The sequence below is a fragment of the Schistocerca gregaria genome, unplaced genomic scaffold (genome assembly GCF_023897955.1).
Source record: "Schistocerca gregaria isolate iqSchGreg1 unplaced genomic scaffold, iqSchGreg1.2 ptg000077l, whole genome shotgun sequence".
NCBI lineage: Eukaryota > Metazoa > Arthropoda > Insecta > Orthoptera > Acrididae > Schistocerca > Schistocerca gregaria.
Window position 1 is genome coordinate 1,559,905 of NW_026061710.1, and position 20,073 is coordinate 1,579,977.

At 47.2% G+C, this 20,073-nt stretch overlaps 3 non-coding genes across 3 annotated transcripts; all 3 read right to left on the reverse strand.

The window, feature by feature from the left end:
• Positions 1-11,789: 11,789 nt before the first annotated feature.
• On the reverse strand, positions 11,790-11,861 carry Trnat-agu (transfer RNA threonine (anticodon AGU)). Its single transcript has one exon. It is a non-coding gene; the product is annotated as a tRNA-Thr (tRNA).
• Positions 11,862-13,269: 1,408 nt separating this feature from the next.
• On the reverse strand, positions 13,270-13,341 carry Trnat-agu (transfer RNA threonine (anticodon AGU)). Its single transcript has one exon. It is a non-coding gene; the product is annotated as a tRNA-Thr (tRNA).
• Positions 13,342-20,001: 6,660 nt separating this feature from the next.
• Trnat-agu (transfer RNA threonine (anticodon AGU)) lies at positions 20,002-20,073 on the reverse strand. The gene has a single exon. It is a non-coding gene; the product is annotated as a tRNA-Thr (tRNA).

Below are 20,073 nucleotides of genomic sequence, written 5' to 3' on the forward strand. Positions count from 1 at the left end.
GCGTGGATGTCAACATCAATTCTCCATAAACATTTGGTGTGGTATTGTGGAGAATGACTTACTCGGACCTCATGTTCTACCTCCAAGGCTGACTGGGCACGCTTACCGCGAATTTTTGGAGGGGGAATTGCCTGGATTGTTACAGGATGTCCCTCTTGCAACACGAGCCACCTGGTGGTTTATGCACGATGGTGCTCCTGCCCATTACAGCCGCAACGTAAGGGCGTACCTCAATGATGCGTATCCACATCGATGGATAGGTCGCGGAGGCCCAATTGCTTGGCCAGCCAGATCACCTGACCTGAACCCTTTAGACTTTTATTTATGTGGCCGACTAAAGACATTGGTGTATTCTTCTGCAGTACCGAACAGAGAAGTGCTACAACAAAGAATTGAAGGTGGTTGTGAAATTATTTGTGGAGAGTTGAACGGACTGTGTAATGTGCAGAGATCATTGCGGCGACGAGCACGGGTCTGTCTGCATGTTCAGGGACAGCATTTTGAACATGCATTGCATTAAGATTTGTGCAAATACAGTACAGTACAGACTGTAAATTCTTCACGTATTTTCCTTAGTTATTTTGCATTGATTTAGTTCAATCAACAGGAACTAAAGTAATATAGTATTCGCGAGGAATTGTTTCAGTTTGTTACGTCACGTTTATTTACCAGTTTGCGTTTTTAGTCCAAATGCACTGTAATTATACTGTGAACTCTGGGAAGTAAATACTTTACGTTGTATTGAATGTATTATCATGTTTTGTTCATAACTCTGTAATAAGCCAAGTATAGCAAAAATTGTATAGAACATTTTTGACTTATATTTACCTCACAAATACACTCTTAAAATATTTACATGCATTTTTGAATCACCCTGTATATGCAGCGTGGTCTGAAAAAACGGTTGGCCAAATTTCAGACTGCAGGATGCGGTGTTTCAGATTGGGCGAGACATATATTCGATCCAACCGGCTCGCTGAATGATTAGTGAGGTGGGTAAAGCCGGGTGCCGCGCCGTTCTTTTGCTCCCACGAATCAGTTAAACGGAGGTCGGTGACGATACGTTCCAGGTCCGGCGATTTGTTGTAGTTCGGAGTTTGGTCTTTGGCATGTATGACACTGTTAAAGTCGCCTCCAAGGATGGTATGGGTGCAGTGTACACCAAACAAAGGAACAATTCCCTCCTTAAAAAACTGTGCTCGTTGGCACCGATTGGTAGAACCAGATGGGGCATAGACATTAATAATCCTGGTGTTATAAAGCGTGCCGGCAATGCCTCTGCCGTTGGGCAGTTTTGTTAAGTCTGTAATGATGACGCACTCTTTGAAAAGAAATGCGGTACCCAAATCACATCCAATTCCAGGATTGACTATAGCATTATACCCCTGTATGAAGTCAAGTTTGATGTTTGTTACTTCTTGTAAAAACAAAATGTCCACATCAGCTGCATACAGGAAATCTTTTAAATTTTGTAAATTAAATGGGCTACAAATTTTATTGATGTTCAGCGTAGCGATCTTATAGGCCTGCAACGCAACTACGTTAGCCAAGACGGGAGTGTAATTAGGAAAAACTCTGGCAACATATCATTTCGAAAAAACATTAAGAAATCTGACCCGAGAGACATGTGGACACAAGTCAGTAAAACCGTTCAGACTAGAAATATTCATGACTTGGGAAGGGATCAGTCGGCTTCTCCGTGTCTGGGACAGTATCCGTCGCGGCGATGACATTCAAGACGACGTCATCTCGTGGTGTGGCCATCGTGGTGACTGTAACGGTTCCTGTGGTGTCCATAATTGCGTCCTCCTTTGTAGTGTCGTCGACATCGTCTGCCCACGGATTCGACAGCCCTGTCATCGGTTCGTCATTAAGTGGTGCACTATATTGAGGTGTTTGCTGGTGATTTTTATCTTCGGTTCGGGTAATTGCTACGTCATCGGAGGGCAAACTGGCAGAACCTGAGGTACTATCCAAGGACACAGGGTCTTCGTTAGATGACTGCTGATTGCACTGCAGGTTCTCAGATGCAGATTGACGTATTTTGCCCCCTATTTGCTTCGCCTGTTCACGCAGTTGCGGTGCAGTCTGCTCTGCACCTTGACGCGCGATCCTCCGTTTTTTAGATTTCTTGGGAGATGCGTCTCGTGGTGGACTTTGGACGGTACCTGGAGAAGCCTCAGGTTGCAAAGTAGCACTACCCGAAGTGACTGACGCCAGTTCTGATTTCATTGCACTTGACGGGCTGTGGTCAGTGCCTAAGGCAGCTGCAGGATTCGGAGGAGCACCACTAGAAACGGCTGGTTGCGAGTCCGTTTTCTGTGCACCTGATACGCTTTTGATACCTCCTAAAGAAGCTCCAGGATGCAGAGGAGCACTACCCGAAGCGACTGAGGTCGCGTCCGTATCCATTGCCTCATTGGGCGATTCCACGGCGACAAGGGCACGAGCAGATATGTCTTCGCAGGAGGGTTGAGTGTCTACAGATGCTACACCTGAGTCAGTCGGTTGGTCGGTCGCTTGTGGGTCGGTATTCGTAGTAACTTCGGGGGGCGCAGTGGCACTTGCAAAACCGCGCGCTACGGCGACATATGTCACGGGCAGCGTTGACATAGCAGGGGGCCTGACGGCATCGCCGGCAGGCAGTTGCGCCACTCGCCTTTGAACACATTCTGCACGAACGTGGCCTGGTAAATTGCAGACAGCACACGTTTTCGGTTGGTCATCATACATCACAACAGCTCTATATCCGCAGACGTTTATAAACGACGGAATGTGCTTCTGCAATTCGACTTTTAATTGGCGCACACCATTCAAAACAGGGAATTTGTGTGCAGCAGACCACCGTTCGGCAATATTACTGAAAACTTTCCCGTATGGAGCAATAACAGCATTTATCTGGTCACTTGTAATTTCAAAGGGAAGTTCAAAGACTTGCACGGTCCGAATACCTAGACCAGCATTTGCAACGGTAACCTCCCCAACATTTCCGTCAGCATGTTTAAATTTCAGAATGCCACCACAAGATCGAACTATCCTTTCACACAATTCTGGACTGGAAAGTTTCACGAAAACCACACTGTTCATAATCGAGAAATGTATGCCGATAATATCATCAAGTCCTATTTTAATATCATCCTCTAACCACTGTTCAACATCAAATGACCTCGGTCGGACAAAGTTGCGATCAAACGTGAAATTCAAAGTATCTTTTCGTTGCGGCTGCGACATCTCTTAATTCTTTTTCATGTCTACACAAATACTATAGACAGCGACGCGTTGCAGTAAGAGCAGAGACTTACCACGCGGAGCTAACGGAGCACAGCACACAGCACGGCACGTCCGACCTCCGGCGCAGCCGCTGGCTGACGTCCCCGCGTGGGGCTCGAACCCACGATCCTTGGATTAAGAGCCTTATGCTCTACCGACTGAGCTAGCAGCGCTGCCTCGGTGAATACATGCCGGTTAGCACGTCACACAGTACTCGTTTGGGTTGATTGGTCCCATACAGAACCTCTCCATGTTGCCTAATGTTTTCCTAACGTCACACTCGTCACGTAGTTCACTTTTATTTCATAATCATTTCTGAGAGGTAACAGAATTGCATGAAAACCTGCAGAGCTAGTTTCGTCAAAATTAACACACATACTTGATGTGACTCATAAGCCGAACGAGTTACTTTCCGACGTTATTTTAGATGTGAAAGTGCCAGTCAAAAACACGCGGCGACGGCAATATGCAAACCAATTCGCTAGTTAACACCGATCTTGTTGTGCGTGTTTCAAGCTCAAGAGCATCTCCAAGCAGAAAATGGTCAACAGCAACATTCACACGGTTTCGTACTGCTCAAGTGCTACACTAAAACTGTATGTTTCTTTTTCAGATCTGGAAAAACACGACCGTGAGAGGAAACAAAAACGCAATCTTCGGATACGAAGTCCGACGCCTTATCCATTAGGCCACACGGTCACTGACAAACAAGTGGAACTTATATACGACTCATCTCAAAACGCTCACACCACTGAAGAGTTGTGTTTTCGTTCTACACAGACGCTGCCCCTTGCTCTTTCCCACCCATTTGATACATTCAACCTGCTACGAGACCTACCAAATATAGACTGGGAAACTAGACCACACACTTTGTGCATTCGGAAATGTAAGGCAGGGCGTCCCTCGCCGCATTTGCTACGATGGCCATTTGCTACTTCTGCAGAAGCGACGACGACGACGACGACCGCGGAAGGCTCTGAGATATGTGAGAAATACATCTATAGGATATATTTCAGACTGCCCCGTCCCACCTTATGCTGTACCGCTTTGGCAAATGCTTTATCTGCGACATTCGCCTTAATCACATCTGAGAGTAATTCTTAATAAAACGCCTCTCGCTAATTGTTCGTCATCCCAGACACTGTTTGCTATAAGGCCACGACGCGCAACTGATATCCCAAATTCGTCTGCCTCCTGTGATGATCGAACTCACGACTCCTGGTTTACTAGACCAGTGCTCTGCCACTTTTTTTTTGTTTTTCTTTTTCCTGGTTTACGAGACCAGTGCTCTACCACTTTTTTTTAACCACTTTTGTTTCTCATTTTTTTAAAACCAGGTATCCTAGCCACTTTTCCTTTAGTCTGGCGCCTTGGACCGCTTTTTATTGTTTTGTATAAGGATGCATATCAGTAGTCGCATGACGGGGACAACGAGGGCAGGGGTCAAAGAACTTGAGGCCTGGCCACGATGCCCCCACCATCACTTCCACCGAATGGCTCCTTCAGTGCATTTTAATTGTTATAGAAAAGCGGGTATAGTCTTGTATATTTTTCGCCTGCTCTCTTCATTGTGGTAAGGAGCACTGGTTGTACGACATCTGGTGGTGAGATCCCATTGCAAAGCCGTCATTCGAGTTTTCAGTCAACAGACATTCTAGTAAGAAACATGTGATTATACTGCAAAAATACAGCGAGCATTTATGAGACACTTATTGGGTGGCAGACGTAACATGAATGGATGAAAGAAGAGGCATTTCCTTCATCTTGAACGTAGATTCATACTTCACTTCTTCATTACCCCTAAAATAGTACATTTAGTGTTAGACTTTGCGCTTTAACCAACACCTATTCGTTCGAATAAAATGATCAACATGTTTCTATACATTTTCCTGTGGTCTGCATATTGCTGAATGTTGCTGTACTCCATTTGCATAAAAAGCTTGAATTCCGTTTCGTCGTCACCACCTATTTTATTGATAATGTAATGGACAAACTGTCCCATTAACCAGTGTCTTGCATTATTTTTGGTTTTCGGGTAATATTTAGTTTCAGGTCTGAAAAGCACCATAGGAGTAATGGAATTGGGTGACGTTCGTTGCAGTAGTGCAAGACTTTTCCTGAGCCAATGCCAATTGTTGAGATTTCCAGCACACGTAAATCTATGAATCACAGTGTCAACTAGTTTACATTTCTGACATAAGGGGGTTTCAGCTTTCCCAATTTTATAAAGCCGCTCGTTGGTGCTGACAATATTATTGACGGCTTTGTACCATGCCGTTACCACATCTGAATTGAGCCCGTTAAAACTAATATTCTCCCAAATTGCATCCCAGTTGTGACTCATATATTTCGTGGCAATTTTATTTTGTCCTTCATATTGTTGTCTTTGTCTCATGATATCTCTGGCTGTAATGTGCAGTGAAGTTCTGAGTTTCTCGTTAACATAGCTCAATTCTGTGTACAAGATCCTAACGTATCGCAGTCGGGGGTTAATTTTTTGTACGTCTGCCGGTGGTTGAAGGCTTTCTGGTTGGACACATTTAAACAATTGTGTAGTAATACTGCCGGGGTTGGCGTGAAATATGTTTAAAGACCTTTTTATGAAAAGCGCAGAAGCTTTATTGCGTATGTCCACCAGTCCGAGGCCTCCATTTCTACGATGTAAAGTCGCAGTTCTTAGGTTAACCCTGAAGATTTCCCCCTTCCATAAGAAATTTGCAACCCTCGACATTATTTTCTGAGCTATCAACTTCGGCAAGGGAAAAACTTGTGCCATATAGAATGCCTTTGAGAGAATGCATAAGTTAATGAACCTGACCCTCTGAACCTGGTTCATAAGTCGTTGTGAGTTCTCAATAAGTCCCCCTTGAATCATTGTTAAAACCTCTTTCCAATTGAGGGCTGTCATCCTCATTGGACATGCCGTCAGGATTGTCCCCAGGGTTTTATGTGTGGTAACTGACTTCGCCCAATCGATTTGTATCCGTTCAAGACCCCGCATTCCCCGGATTGTAATTTTATTTTCGTTTGTTGTCGCACCCGATGCGCGGCAGTAGTTTTGAAGAATGGCCCCTAGTCGAATTACATCATCTTGCCCTCTTATGACGACACCAACATCGTCAGCATAGGCTCTCACTACAGTTTTCCTGCCAGTTATAGTTATGCCCTTTAACCGTTCATGAGCACTTCTTAAAAAGGGCTCTAACGACACAACAAACAAAAACATAGATAATGGACTTCCCTGTGGGATGCCGCGGTTTATTTGATTTTGCCGCGTCAGCTGACCGTTGACAGCTAATTTAGCGTTCAGACCAGTAGCAACGTTTTTTATAACATTAACTGTTTTGTGGACGAGTCCCATTTTTGTCAGTACCTCAAATAGGAAGCGGTGATTCACCGAGTCTAAAGCCTTAGTAAAATCTATAAAAAGTAAAGCACATTTGATATTCGAAACCGATGCTAAGGCGATGATGTCTCTATATTCAGAAATCGTATTAAAAATACTTCTATTTGCTGCACATGACTGATGTTGACTAATTAATTTGTCGGTCAGAGGGGAAAGTCTCTTTTTTAAAATCCTGCATACTATTTTGTAGTCAGAGTTTAAAAGTGAAATAGGGCGGTAGTTGTTTAAACTTTTCGTCCCTTTGTTTTTCGGTAGAAGTACAATTTTGCTGTCTTTAAAATCTGCAGGTATCGTCTGCCCGTTAAAAATCTCATTGACAATGCATGTAAACGTGTCACCAATTAGAAACCAGAACTTTCTGTAAAATTCTACAGGGAGTCCGTCGGGTCCAACAGATTTATTCACCAGGGACTTGGTTATTGTCTCACGAACCTCTTCGTTACTGACTTCAGAAAGGATTTCGTCGTTTTCAGAACTTGTCAATTGTGGGGATAAAACACTGAGAAACTCTTGCAGAGTCCCCTCGTCAGGTGGGCTGGAGGAATATAATGCATAGTAGTACTGGTATACTGCATTTAGAATCTCCTTCTGAGACGTCAGTGTTGTCCCATTGGGGGTTTTAAGTTCACTAATAACAGTGCGTCGCCTATTCTTTGCATGCCGAAGCAGATGATATAAGGATGTTGTTTCATCATCTACCACCGACTTCGCCTTTGACTTCAGTTTCAAACCTTACATCTGTTGTCTCTTAATGGCGAGTAATTTCGCTTTGGTGTGTCTGATGTCTTGTAATCTTATGGTTGACACGTTTGCCTGTTCATAGAGGTCTCGCAACAAACTGTAATAAAATTCCATACTGTTTTTTAACTCCCACGCTCTTTCTCTGCTGTATCTGATACACACTTTTCTCAGTCTCGGCTTTGCAACCTTAATCCACCAGTCTAATACTGTGGGGTGCCTCTCGATCGATCGCAGACATAAGGTCCACGCATCCGATACCGCTTCTGCCAAATCTTGCTCTTTTAAGAGAGAGACATGTAGATGCCACTGGTTCCTAAAAATCGGAATCGGCTGTGGAGCTAAATTAATGCACGCCTTCATACTGCAGTGGTCACTAAAATATACAGGTACGATTTCTGAATGTAGTAGACATCTTTCCAAGTTTTGGGAAACATAGATTCTGTCTATTCTACTGCGCGAAGTCTGTGTTATATACGTATATTCAACCTTCGATGGATATTTTAGTTCCCATGCGTCCTTTAGTTTTAGGTCGGTTACTAGGCGTTTAAGTTCTAAAGAACCGTTAAAATGTGGTTGTTGATCTTTACGATTTAACACACAGTTAAAATCACCGCCCATTATAAAACTGTTTGGGTTTCGACGTAATAAATATATAAGTTCCTCTTTATAAAATGCTGCCCTGTCCTGTCTACTACTATTTCCTGAGGGCGCGTATAAGTTAATCAATGTGGTACCTAAAACGTTAATACTAATTGCCCTTCCAGATTCCAACCGCTCCACTTGAGATACGGGAATCCCTTCCCTGAGCAGAACCGCTGTTCCTGTATGTGTGTCACAAGATACGTTAACAATTGCGGTGTATCCTGGTATTACAAATTCCGTCGTTACAACCTCCTGTAGCAAAGCGATATCGGTTCCAGAGTCATACAAAAATTCCTTGAGAGCAGCTAGCTTTAATGAGGTTCGAATTTTATTTATATTGATCGTTGTGATAGAGTATGCTTGCATCCCTAACTTGCTATTGGCCACGGACAAAGTTGGTCAAAAAAAAACTGTTGTACTTTTGGTATGCTGAAATCCGGTTTAGAACTACAGTCATTCAGAACTTGGTAGCAGTCCTAGTAACACGGTCGCTAAACGTTAGTTTGTCTGCCATTGTCATCCCACACCTTAGTACTTAGGGGCTGTTCGACTTTGAGTGTGTCAGGAGGCTCATCTGGAGCACCTTCTCTGACAATTTCATATCGTATATTTTTCTGTGATTTTACGTCCGACTTATCCGCTTTTTGTTTGGCTTGGGTGCGAGAAGCAGTAAGATTCGGTTGTGGTTTTAGCGTACGGCGGTGGACGCCCTGGAATCCCTGACCTGATTTTGTTGTGGCAACACTCGACGCGGCAGCTTCAGCAAGAGTGACGAGAGAGACCTGGTTTGTAAACACTGCCTGCTGTTTACATGCTACCTTCGGTTGTTGTCACGCTTGCGACGGTGTTTGCTTATTTTCCGGTTCAGGAGTAAACACTTTCACTTGTTTACACTCTGGTGCCGGTTGCTGTGCTGTTGGGGTGTCGCGGTGTTGTTGTTCTACCGCTTCCGCGAACTTCCCGTCGGTAAACAGCTGATTATCGCTGTTTATAGCTGGGCAAGTTGTCACTGCTTGGGGGACTTCTACTTTCTCGCTGTCGGCAGCTGCCGTTGCATTTTCTGGCAGTGAGCGAGATGTATCAGAAACTGCAATTAAATCTACTTGCATTCCGTCTTGGGGCACATGCAGATTTTCATCGCCAGCTTTCTGTTTACGTACAGCAGGAGATTGTCGGGAGGTGTCATCATCAGAATGATCATCTGTATGTTCAAGTGGTCGTTTCTTGGTTAGTACGTCTAACTCACGGGCAGAGGAATCACAACTGAAGCGTGTTACCAGGGGTGGATAATCACTGCCATCAACAGCAATAGTTCCAGTACTAGGTACAGGATCCGAACCCTCACCCTGTTTGGCTGTGTTATCGGTTGCCAAAACTTCGCTCAAGGTCATCTTGCGGCGTTGGACTAAATTTGTTTTTAGTACAAAGACACGACGGGGACAGTCCTGCCTTAAATGAACCGATTCATTGCATATATGGCACGTAGGGGTTTGACCAGTATAAATCACGTGTGCTTCATGCCCGTCAACAGTTATATGAGATGGGATATTCGTCTTTACTTCCATCTCTACCGAACGAATACCATTGAAGCTCTGAATTTTAAATTGCTTCGACCAACGTTCGTTAACTATGTCCTTTACCTCACCATATTGAGACAGGGCAACCTTGTTTTTCTCATTATCTTTCTCGATAGGTAAATTTAACACCCGCACAGATCTATAAAGAGCATCAGCTCTCCTGATAGCCACTTTACTTGTAGTGCCGTCTCTATGCAAAAATTCGACATGATACCCGAATTTTCCAATAATTTTATCGACCGAAACGGGATCCAAAAACTTTACGAAAACACAGTAGTTGTCAGTATCTAGCTGAGTGGTATACACCATATCAGAGTTTATGCCAAGTACCTGATCAAGCCAATCATGAATTTCCATAGCAGTCGGCTGAACACGTCGTGTTACCTTAGCGAAGGCAAAAACCAGCGTATTCTTCCTCACAGTTGTAGACATGGTATGCAGTAATCAAGGGGAGATACCGGTAATTACCGAAAACTCCACAAACGACAAATAATCGTCGGTAGAAAACACAAAAACAGAACACAGAAGGCAGAAAAAACACGAGTTACACACGAAGAAAATCACAAAACTCAAAAACACCGAAACGCAAAGGTAAACACTGGCGAAACACTGACTACACGCAGCAACGGTGACACGTCCGTACGCGTCGGCAGCTAGAGCCAGAATGCCACTGAGCTAAAGAGGCGCGGCCTAGCGGTACTTTTGCGTACTTCATCCTTACGGTCGTCTGGATCATCAGACTTCAGCTGACAACACTTCATATTACCGTCTAATATTTGCGGCTATGGCGACCCATTACTGCTTGGCTACACATCAGACACGTAAACGAAGTGCTCTCCAAATAACACCACTTGTATTTCAGAACATGTCTTTCACACATGTTTACAAAATCACCTTCACCTTCAAATACAGTTTCCTTGCGACTGACGGAGACGTAGGCAAAGTTTAAAGTTGCTATTTCCATTACATCACGTTAATCTGAAAAACGGTAAGTTACATCTGCAGAGGAACAAAATTCCGTTCCTCCCGGCGTGGGGCTCGAACCCACGACCCTGCAATTAAGAGCCTTATGCTCTACCGACTGAGCTAGCCGCGCTGCCTCGGTGAATACATGCCGGTTAGCACGTCACACAGTACTCGTTTGGGTTGATTGGTCCCATACAGAACCTCTCCATGTTGCCTAATGTTTTCCTAACGTCACACTCGTCACGTAGTTCACTTTTATTTCATGATCATTTCTGAGAGGTAACAGAATTGCATGACAACCTGCAGAGCTATTTTCGTCAAAATTAACACACATACTTGATGTGACTCATAAGCCGAACGAGTTACTTTCCGACGTTATTTTAGATGTGCAAGTGCCAGTCTAAAACACGCGGCGACGGCAATATGCAAACCAATTCGCTAGTTAACACCGGTCTTGTTGTGCGTGTTTCAAGCTCAAGAGCATCTCCAAGCAGAAAATGGTCAACAGCAACATTCACACGGTTTCGTACTGCTCAAGTGCTACACTAAAACGGTATGTTTCTTTTTCAGATCTGAAAAAACACGACCGTGAGAGGAATCAAACACGCAATCTTCGGATACGAAGTCCGACTTCTTATCCATTAGGCCACACGGTCACTGACAAACAAGTGGAACTTATATACGACTCATCTCAAAACGCTCACACCACTGAAGAGTTGTGTTTTCGTTCTACACATACGCTGCCCCTTGCTCTTTCCCACCCATTTGATACATTCAACCTGCTACGAGACCTACCAAATATAGACTGGGAAACTAGACCACACACTTTGTGCATTCGGAAATGTAAGACAGGGCGTCCCTCGCCGCATTTGCTACGATGGCCATTTGCTACTTCTGCAGAAGTGGCGGCGGCGGCGGCGGCGGCGGCGGCGGCGAAGACGACGACGACGACGACAACGACGACCGCGGAAGGCTCTGAGATATGTGAGAAATACATCTATAAAATATATTTCAGACTGCCCCGTCCTACCTTATGCTGTACCGCTTTGGCAAATGCTTTATCTGCGCCATTCGCCTTAATCACATCTGAGAGTAATTCTTAATAAAACGCCTCTCGCTAATTGTTCGTCATCCCAGATACTGTTTGCTACAAGGCCACGTCGCGCAACTGATATCCAAAATTCGTCTGCCTCCTGTGAGGATGGAACTCACGACCCTTGGTTTACTAGACCAGTGCTCTGCCACTGAGCTAAACAGGCGCGGCCTAGCGGCACTTTTGCGTACTTCATCCTTACGGACGTCTGGATCATCAGACTTCAGCTGACAACACTTCATATTACCGTTTAATATTTGCAGCTATGGCGACCCATTACTGCTTGGCTACACATCTGACACGTAAACGAAGTGCTCTCCAAAAAACACCAATTGCATTTCAGAACATGTCTTTCACACATGTCTACAAACTCACCTTCACCTTCAAATACAGTTTCGTTGCGACTGACGGAGACGTAGGCAAAGTTTAAAGTTGCTATTTCCATTACATCACGTTAACCAGAAAATCGGTAATTTACATCTGCAGAGGAACAAAATTCCGCTCGAACCCACGACCCTGGGATTAAGGGCCTTATGCTCTACCGACTGAGCTAGCCGCGCTGCCTCGGTGAATACATGCCGGTTAGACGTCACACAGAACTCGTTTCGGTTGATTGGTCCCATACAGAACCTCTCCATGTTGCCTAATGTTTTCCTAACGTCACACTGGTCACGTAGTTCACTTTTATTTCATAATCATTTCTGAGAGGTAATAGAATTGCATGACAACCTGCAGAGCTAGTTTCGTCAAAATTAACACACATACTTGATTTGACTCATAAGCCGAACGAGTTACTTTTCGACGTTATTTTAGATGTACAATTGCCAGTCAAAAACACGCGGCGACGGCAATATGCAAACCAATTCGCTAGTTAACACCGGTCTTGTTGTGCGTGTTTCAAGCTCAAGAGCATCTCCAAGCAGAAAATGGTCAACAGCAACATTCACACGGTTTCGTACTGCTCAAGTGCTACACTAAAACGGTATGTTTCTTTTTCAGATCTGGAAAAACACGACCGTGAGAGGAATCAAACACGCAATCTTCGGATACGAAGTGCGACGCCTTATCCATTAGGCCACACGGTCACTGACAAACAAGTGGAACTTATATACGCCTCATCTCAAAACGCTCACACCACTGAGGAGTTGTGTTTTCGTTCTACATAGACGCTGCCCCTTGCTCTTTCCCACCCATTTGATACATTCAACCTGCTACGAGACCTACCAAATATAGACTGGGAAACTAGACCACACACTTTGTGCATTCGGAAATGTAAGGCAGGGCGTCCCTCGCCGCATTTGCTACGATGGCCATTTGCTACTTCTGCAGAAGCGACGACGACGACGACGACCGCGGAAGGCTCTGAGATATGTGAGAAATACATCTATAAAATATATTTCAGACTGCCCCGTCCCACCTTATGCTGTACCGCTTTGGCAAATGCTTTATCTGCGCCATTCGCCTTAATCACATCTGAGAGTAATTCTTAATAAAACGACTCTCGCTAATTGTTCGTCATCCCAGATACTGTTTGCTATAAGGCCACGACGCGCAACTGATATCCAAAATTGGTCTGCCTCCTGTGAGGATCGAACTCACGACCCCTGGTTTACTAGACCAGTGCTCTGCCACTAAGCTAAAGAGGCGCGGCCTAGCGGTACTTTTGCGTACTTCATCCTTACGGTCGTCTGGATCATCAGACTTCAGCTGACAACACTTCATATTACCGTCTAATATTTGCAGCTATGGCGACCCATTACTGCTTGGCTACACATCTGACACGTAAACGAAGTGCTCTCCAAATAACACCACTTGCATTTCAGAACATTTCTTTCACACATGTCTACAAAATCACCTTCACCTTCAAATACAGTTTCCTTGCGACTGACGGAGACGTAGGCAAAGTTTAAAGTTGCTATTTCCATTACATCACGTTAATCAGAAAAACGGTAAGTTACATCTGCAGAGGAACAAAATTCCGTTCCTCCCCACGTGGGGCTCGAACCCACGACCCTGGGATTAAGAGCCTTATGCTCTACCGACTGAGCTTTTTTTTTTTTTATTCACCAGGAACAGGGTAAATGAACAAAAGATCTTTATTGGTACAATCTTAAATCCAAGAAAAATGCCATCCTTCCGGCGAAAATAACACAAGACATGATATTCGTATAAGGTGAGCAAGTTTTTTTAGTATGAACAAGGTGTAGGAAAAAAAACTAGTAATACTGATGGAAGCTAAGAGGTGTAAAGCAATTTACAGTGGAGTGAGGGAAAAGCCAGTGTTTATCTGGTGTAGTGCATAAAAGAAAGGAGGCGTGTGTCCATGCGCCTACTCCACTATGGGTTACAATGTAGAAAGCAGCGCGAGGGGTCTCAGATGTCAGCAGGGGGGTCGGGGGTGCTGTCGGCGTGTGGTACCATCCAACTGAGCGGGGGTGACGTGAAGATCGCGTGTAGGTAATTAGCGAAGAAGGCGCGGTAGCGCGGTCGCTATTCGACTTCGCTGTGGGCAGTTTGTAAGTACTGCCAGAAATCAAGGCGTGATTTGTCGCCATCATTATACATGTAGGTGATGGTCCATCCCTTGACCCATACAATCGCATGATTTTTGGTGGCGGGGAAATAAGTATTCTCAGGACGGATAAAAGTCCATGGGTCAATCGAGTCCGGCGGAACACGGAGGTAACAGGCAACGAACTGTTGGGCAAGTTTCCAGACGTCACTGGTGGCAGCACAAGTCAGTTGATGGACATCGTCATCCATGAGGTGGCACATGGAGCAGAGTGGAGAGTCCTTTAGTCCTATGGCGTGAAGACGATGATTTGTGGCGAATTTTTCATTTGCGACCTGGTACCATGTTGTCCGGACTTTGGAGGGAAGAAAAGGCTGGTGGATGTGACGCCAAACCTTGGGCCACCGCGTGGACGGATGTCGCAGTTCGATATTGTTGCTGGATATGGAACGAAGGAGTGGGGTGTAAAAATCTTTAGGTCGAGGAGAACGCATGGTCGGTAGGTGTGTGTGAGCATAACTGAAGTCGACGATGAAATCAGAAATGTGCGTCAGATGGTGCTTGATGTGTCCGACTGGTACTGGTGGTGTTATGGTCGCGGGCACAAGAATTTCCAGCAAGCTGCGCGTAAGGGAGGTGCCCCCGTACCACTGCTTGTGCATGGTGGACATGTACAAGGACGCCGCGCGGAGTCGCACATTGACAAGACCGAGGCCACCCGCTCGCGGGGGAAGGGTGAGCGTGTCGTAGCGGACCTTAAAGAGCGTACCAGCCGTAAGGAAGTATCCGAAGGCAGCCTGGAGGCTACGTCCAATAGTTGATGGCAGCGGGAGGACCTGTGCAATGTGGACCATTCTGGACGCCACATGTTGATTGAGGTATTGGACACGTTGTAAAGAATCGAGTCGTCGGAGAAGATTTTGTCGCACCGTCGTGCGGATGGTTTGAAGAGCACGCCGAAAATTGATGGCAGCGGAGCGGCGCACGGTGGAGGTGAAAATGATACCAAGGTATCGTAGTTTCTGTACACACGGAAGAGGTGCTAAGTCGTCGTGTGAGAGGCCGCGTCCAAAGGGCATCGCCGCGGATTTAGTCACATTCATGTTACTGCCCGCTGCAGTGCCGTACGTTGATATCAAATCAAGTACCGTGTGTGTTTCACTCCGTGAGCGGATCAAGAGGAGGAGGTCGTCCGCATACGCACGACATCGAAAACTGTGCTGTCGCAAAGTGAGACCAGAAAGGTGGCTCGTCAGACTCCCGATGAGCGGCTCCAGGCCTATGGCATAGAGTAGGGTCGAAAGTGGGCAGCCTTGCCGTACGGAACGTCGGATCGCCACTGGTCCCGCCACACGGCCATTAACCTGAATCAGCGATTTGGCGGTGCCGTACAGGCGCCGGATTACGTCGATAAAGGCTGGTGGAAAACCCATGCGGTTCATCACGGAGAACAGAAAAGGATGCCGCACTTTGTCGAATGCGCTGTCAAAATCAATGGCAACCACGGCGGCGCGGAGTCTGCACGTCGCTGCCAGTGCAATTAAATCGCGACATTCTCCTGTGGCCGTTTGTATATTAACTGAGCCGCCCGGAGTTGTCTGTTCCGGGGATAGAATGGTAGGCAGGACCTTGCGGCATCGCGTTGCCAGGAGGCGTGTAAAAATTTTACAGTCTGCGTTAAGCAGAGTCAGGGGACGGTAATGTGCTGTCGTCACACCTGGTGTCGGTTTGTGGATGGGTATAATAATTCCCGTGACGAAGGACGGCGGTACGCCGTTCCTCATCGTCAGCAGTTCATGAAACATCGTTGTCCACCGTGACGCCATTAGTGTGAAGAAAGCGCGATAAAATTCTATCGGCAATCCGTCGACGCCAGGTGACTTATTCAGAGCACCTTTTTTGATTGCATCGTGGATTTCGTCACGCGTAATGGGCTCCATCAGCTCATCCGCTTCGTCGCTGGTGAGGGTGCGAGTTACGTGTGGTAACACAGACTCCTCAGCGTGGTTGTTGGTAGTCTCCTCCTGGTACATTGTGCGGTAGTGGTCAACAAAGGCACTGACGATTTCGGCCTGGCAAGTGACGTGCTGGCCGCGACAGGTTGTGATCTCGGTGATGAGTTGTTGTCGCCGATGTTTCCTATCGGAGGCGATATGGTGCATGGTCGGATGTTCCTGTTCCGCCGAATCTTGATATCGGGTTCGCACCATAGCCCCCTGCAGTCGACGGCGTGTCAAAGTTACAATTTGGGTCTTAATCCTGCTGCGTTCCCTCTGGGTGTCGGGTGTGGGCGGTTGGGCGTTCAGGTCGCGGAGAACGGCGTAGAAATAGTCGGTAGTGTGCCGGCGCCACATAGCAACTTCCTTTCCATACTGTATCAAAGTACGTCGAATGGCAGGTTTGGCATATTCCAGCCACCAGGTCAAGGTCGTGCAGTATTTAGGTAAGCGACGTTCACAGGTGGCCCATGTCTCGGTGACACGTTGAAGACATTCGGGATCATGAAGATGGGAGGTGTTTAGCTTCCACCGTGCACGACTACGCCAGACCACTTGCTTGGGGAAGAGAATGTTGCAGATGTAGGCACAGTGGTCCGAAAAGGCCAGGGGCTAAAGTTCTGCACCTTGGACTGCAGGTGTTAGTTCCCGAGAGACGTAAATTCTGTCCAGGCGGCTCGCGGAGTGACTCGTCTGGTAATTATGTCCAGGGGCGTCGCCGTGTTGAACTTCCCAAGTGTCGCGGAGCAACAGATCTCGGACGACAAGACGCAGTTCTTGACAGGTGTTGTAGTGGGGCACTTGATCTTTAGGGTGCAAGACACAATTAAAATCACCCCCAAACAAGTAATGGTCGCAGCGTCCAAGAAACAGAGGAGCGATTTCTTCTGAATAGAAGAGTGCCCTGTCGCGTCTGCGGGTGGAGCCCGACGGAGCGTAAATGTTGACGATACGCGTCCCCATGACGGTGACGGCCATGCCTCTGGCAGATGGAAGGTATGTGATATCGGCCACTGGAATGCCTTCTCTGGCGTAGATGGCTACGCCGCGTCCCAGGTGGTCACCAGGAGAAGGATAAGTGTTATATCCCGCGACGTCTGGAAGTGTGGCCAAGTGTACTTCCTGTAGTAGTGCTATATCGACGTCTGACGCCCATATCATCTCTCGCAGCAGTTGAAGTTTCACGGGTGAGCTGATGGTGTTAGTGTTGATCGTCGCTATTCGGTAGGTTTGGAGCCGTCCCCCGCCGTGAAGGGGAACTCCACCGGCGGAGGATGAAGAGGGGCGAGGCAACGGCGAGTCGTGCCGTGCGCCACCTGATGGCGTTATCAGCGGCGTAACGATGCTTCCGTCTGGGGTAACTCTGTCCCCAGCGTGTGGTCCGGGTCCTCATCGACGTCCTCACTCCACACCATTGAGGGCGCTGTCGTTGTGATGGTCGTACGTTCCACTTCGGTCGTAGAGGCGGAGGACGTCTCGGCGGCAGTAGCATCGGTGGAGTCCATTGGTTCAGGAGCACCTGAGCGAGCCAGTAGAGTTGGCATCGAAACATCCACAGCCGGCGTCATGTTGTCGTCATTCGTATCGTCGTGTAGGTTCTCTGAGGCCTCGTCGTGTCGGACGGCCTCTGGAGCATCAGGGGGAGGTGATCCGTCTCGTTCCGAGACCGTACGACGCCTCCTCTTGCGCCTCTTAGGTGAACGTTGTTTGCGGGTTCGTCCCTCTGTGTCGGAAGACGGAAGGGAGTCGCGTCGCTCTGAGAGGAAGGCCGTCGCGGGAACGTCAAATGAAGGGGTGTCCATATGTTCAGGCTGGTGGGTGTCGGAAGTCGTCGCTGTTGGTAATGGCGCCGTAGTAGCGTCTGGCTTTGAGCGCGACGTGTCGGCCCCGGCGGTATCCATAGCAGCTGGAAGGGTCACCGGTACGTGGTCCGATGAGCGGCGGCCGGTGGGAGGAGAAGAGAGCGCCGATGCGTAGGTGATCGGTAAAATCGTCGTCGGAGCCGTAGGTGCCACGGTAGCGCCTGGCAATTGGGTGATCCGTCGCTGAAGACACTCAGATCTGAGGTGGCCTTCTTTTCCGCACCCGGAACAGGTCTTGGGTTGGCCGTCGTATATGACAACCGAGCGGCACCCGCTAATTTGCAGGTAAGATGGCACGTGGCGATGGAGGTCGTTGGTGATCTGCCGTACACCGTTAAGAACGGGGTACGTTTGGAATTGCGCCCAGCGTTCGGCAGTGTGGCCATGTACAGTACCATAGGGGCGGAAAGCCGCGATAACGTCCTCCGCCGGTAGCTCGAACGGGAGATCGAAAACTCGTATAGTGCGCATTCCTAAGCCGGCATGGTCGACAGTGACCGCTCCGACATTGCCGTCGGCGTGGCAAAAGCGTAATCCATGGTTAGTGTCACGAAGTATTCTTTCACACACCGCGTCGTTGACAACTTTCACGTACACAGTACTGCTTAATATGGACAAATGGATGCCCAAGATGTCGGAAGCTGGGATCTAACCAACGTCGCGTAGGAAGCGTTCCACTTCCAAGGCCTTTGGTCGTGCGTATTCGTTGCAGAAGTTGAATCGTAAAGTTGATTTTCGAAAACGATTGGCCATGGCTCTAGTGCACGTAAGCGACACGTAAGTGACGGCCGCTGAAATGTAAACAACAGCGAGCGCGCGCGCTCCGCAGGCGGAAACAACAACACGTCCGCACTGCACGGCGGCGAAAGGCGGACTGCAGCTAGCCGCGCTGCCTCGGTGAATATATGCCGGTTAGCACGTCACACAGTACTCGTTTGGGTTGATTGGTCCCATACAGAACGTCTCCATGTTGCCTAATGTTTTCCTAACGTCACACTCGTCACGTAGTTCACTTTTATTTCATAATCATTTCTGAGAGGTAACAGAATTGCATGACAACCTGCAGAGCTAGTTTCGTCAAAATTAACACACATACTTGATGTGACTCATAAGCCGAACGAGTTACTTTCCGACGTTATTTTAGATGTGCAAGTGCCAGTCAAAAACACGCGGCGACGGCAATATGCAAACCAATTCGCTAGTTAGCACCAGTGTTGTTGTGCGTATTTCAAGCTCAACAGCATCTCCAAGCAGAAAATGGTCAACAGCAACATTCACACGGTTTCGTACTGCTCATGTTCTACACTAAAACGGTATGTTTCTTTTTCAGATCTGGAAAAACACGACCGTGATAGGAATCAAACACGCAGTCTTCGGATACGAAGTCCGACGCCTTATCCATTAGGCCACACGGTCACTGACAAACAAGTGGAACTTATATACGACTCATCTCAAAACGCTCACACCACTGAGGAGTTGTGTTTTCGTTCTACACAGACGCTGCCCCTTGCTCTTTCCCGCCCATTTGATACATTCAACCTGCTACGAGACCTACCAAATATAGACTGCGAAATTAAAGCGCACACTTTGTGCATTCGGAAATGTAAGGCAGGGCGTCCCTCGCCGCATTTGCTACGATGGCCATTTGATACTTCTGCAGAAGTGGCGGCGGCGATGACGACGACGACGACGACGACGACGACGACGACGACCGCGGAAGGCTCTGAGATATGTGAGAAATACATCTATAAAATATATTTCAGACTGCCCTGTCCCACCTTATGCTGTACCGCTTTGGCAAATGCATTATCTGCGCCATTCGCCTTAATCACATCTGAGAGTAATTCTTAATAAAACGCCTCTCGCTAATTGTTCGTCATCCCAGATACTGTTTGCTATAAGGCCACGACGCGCAACTGATATCCAAAATTCGTCTGCCACCTGTGAGGATCGAACTCACGACCCCTGGTTTACTAGACCAGTGCTCTGCCACTGAGCTAAAGAGGC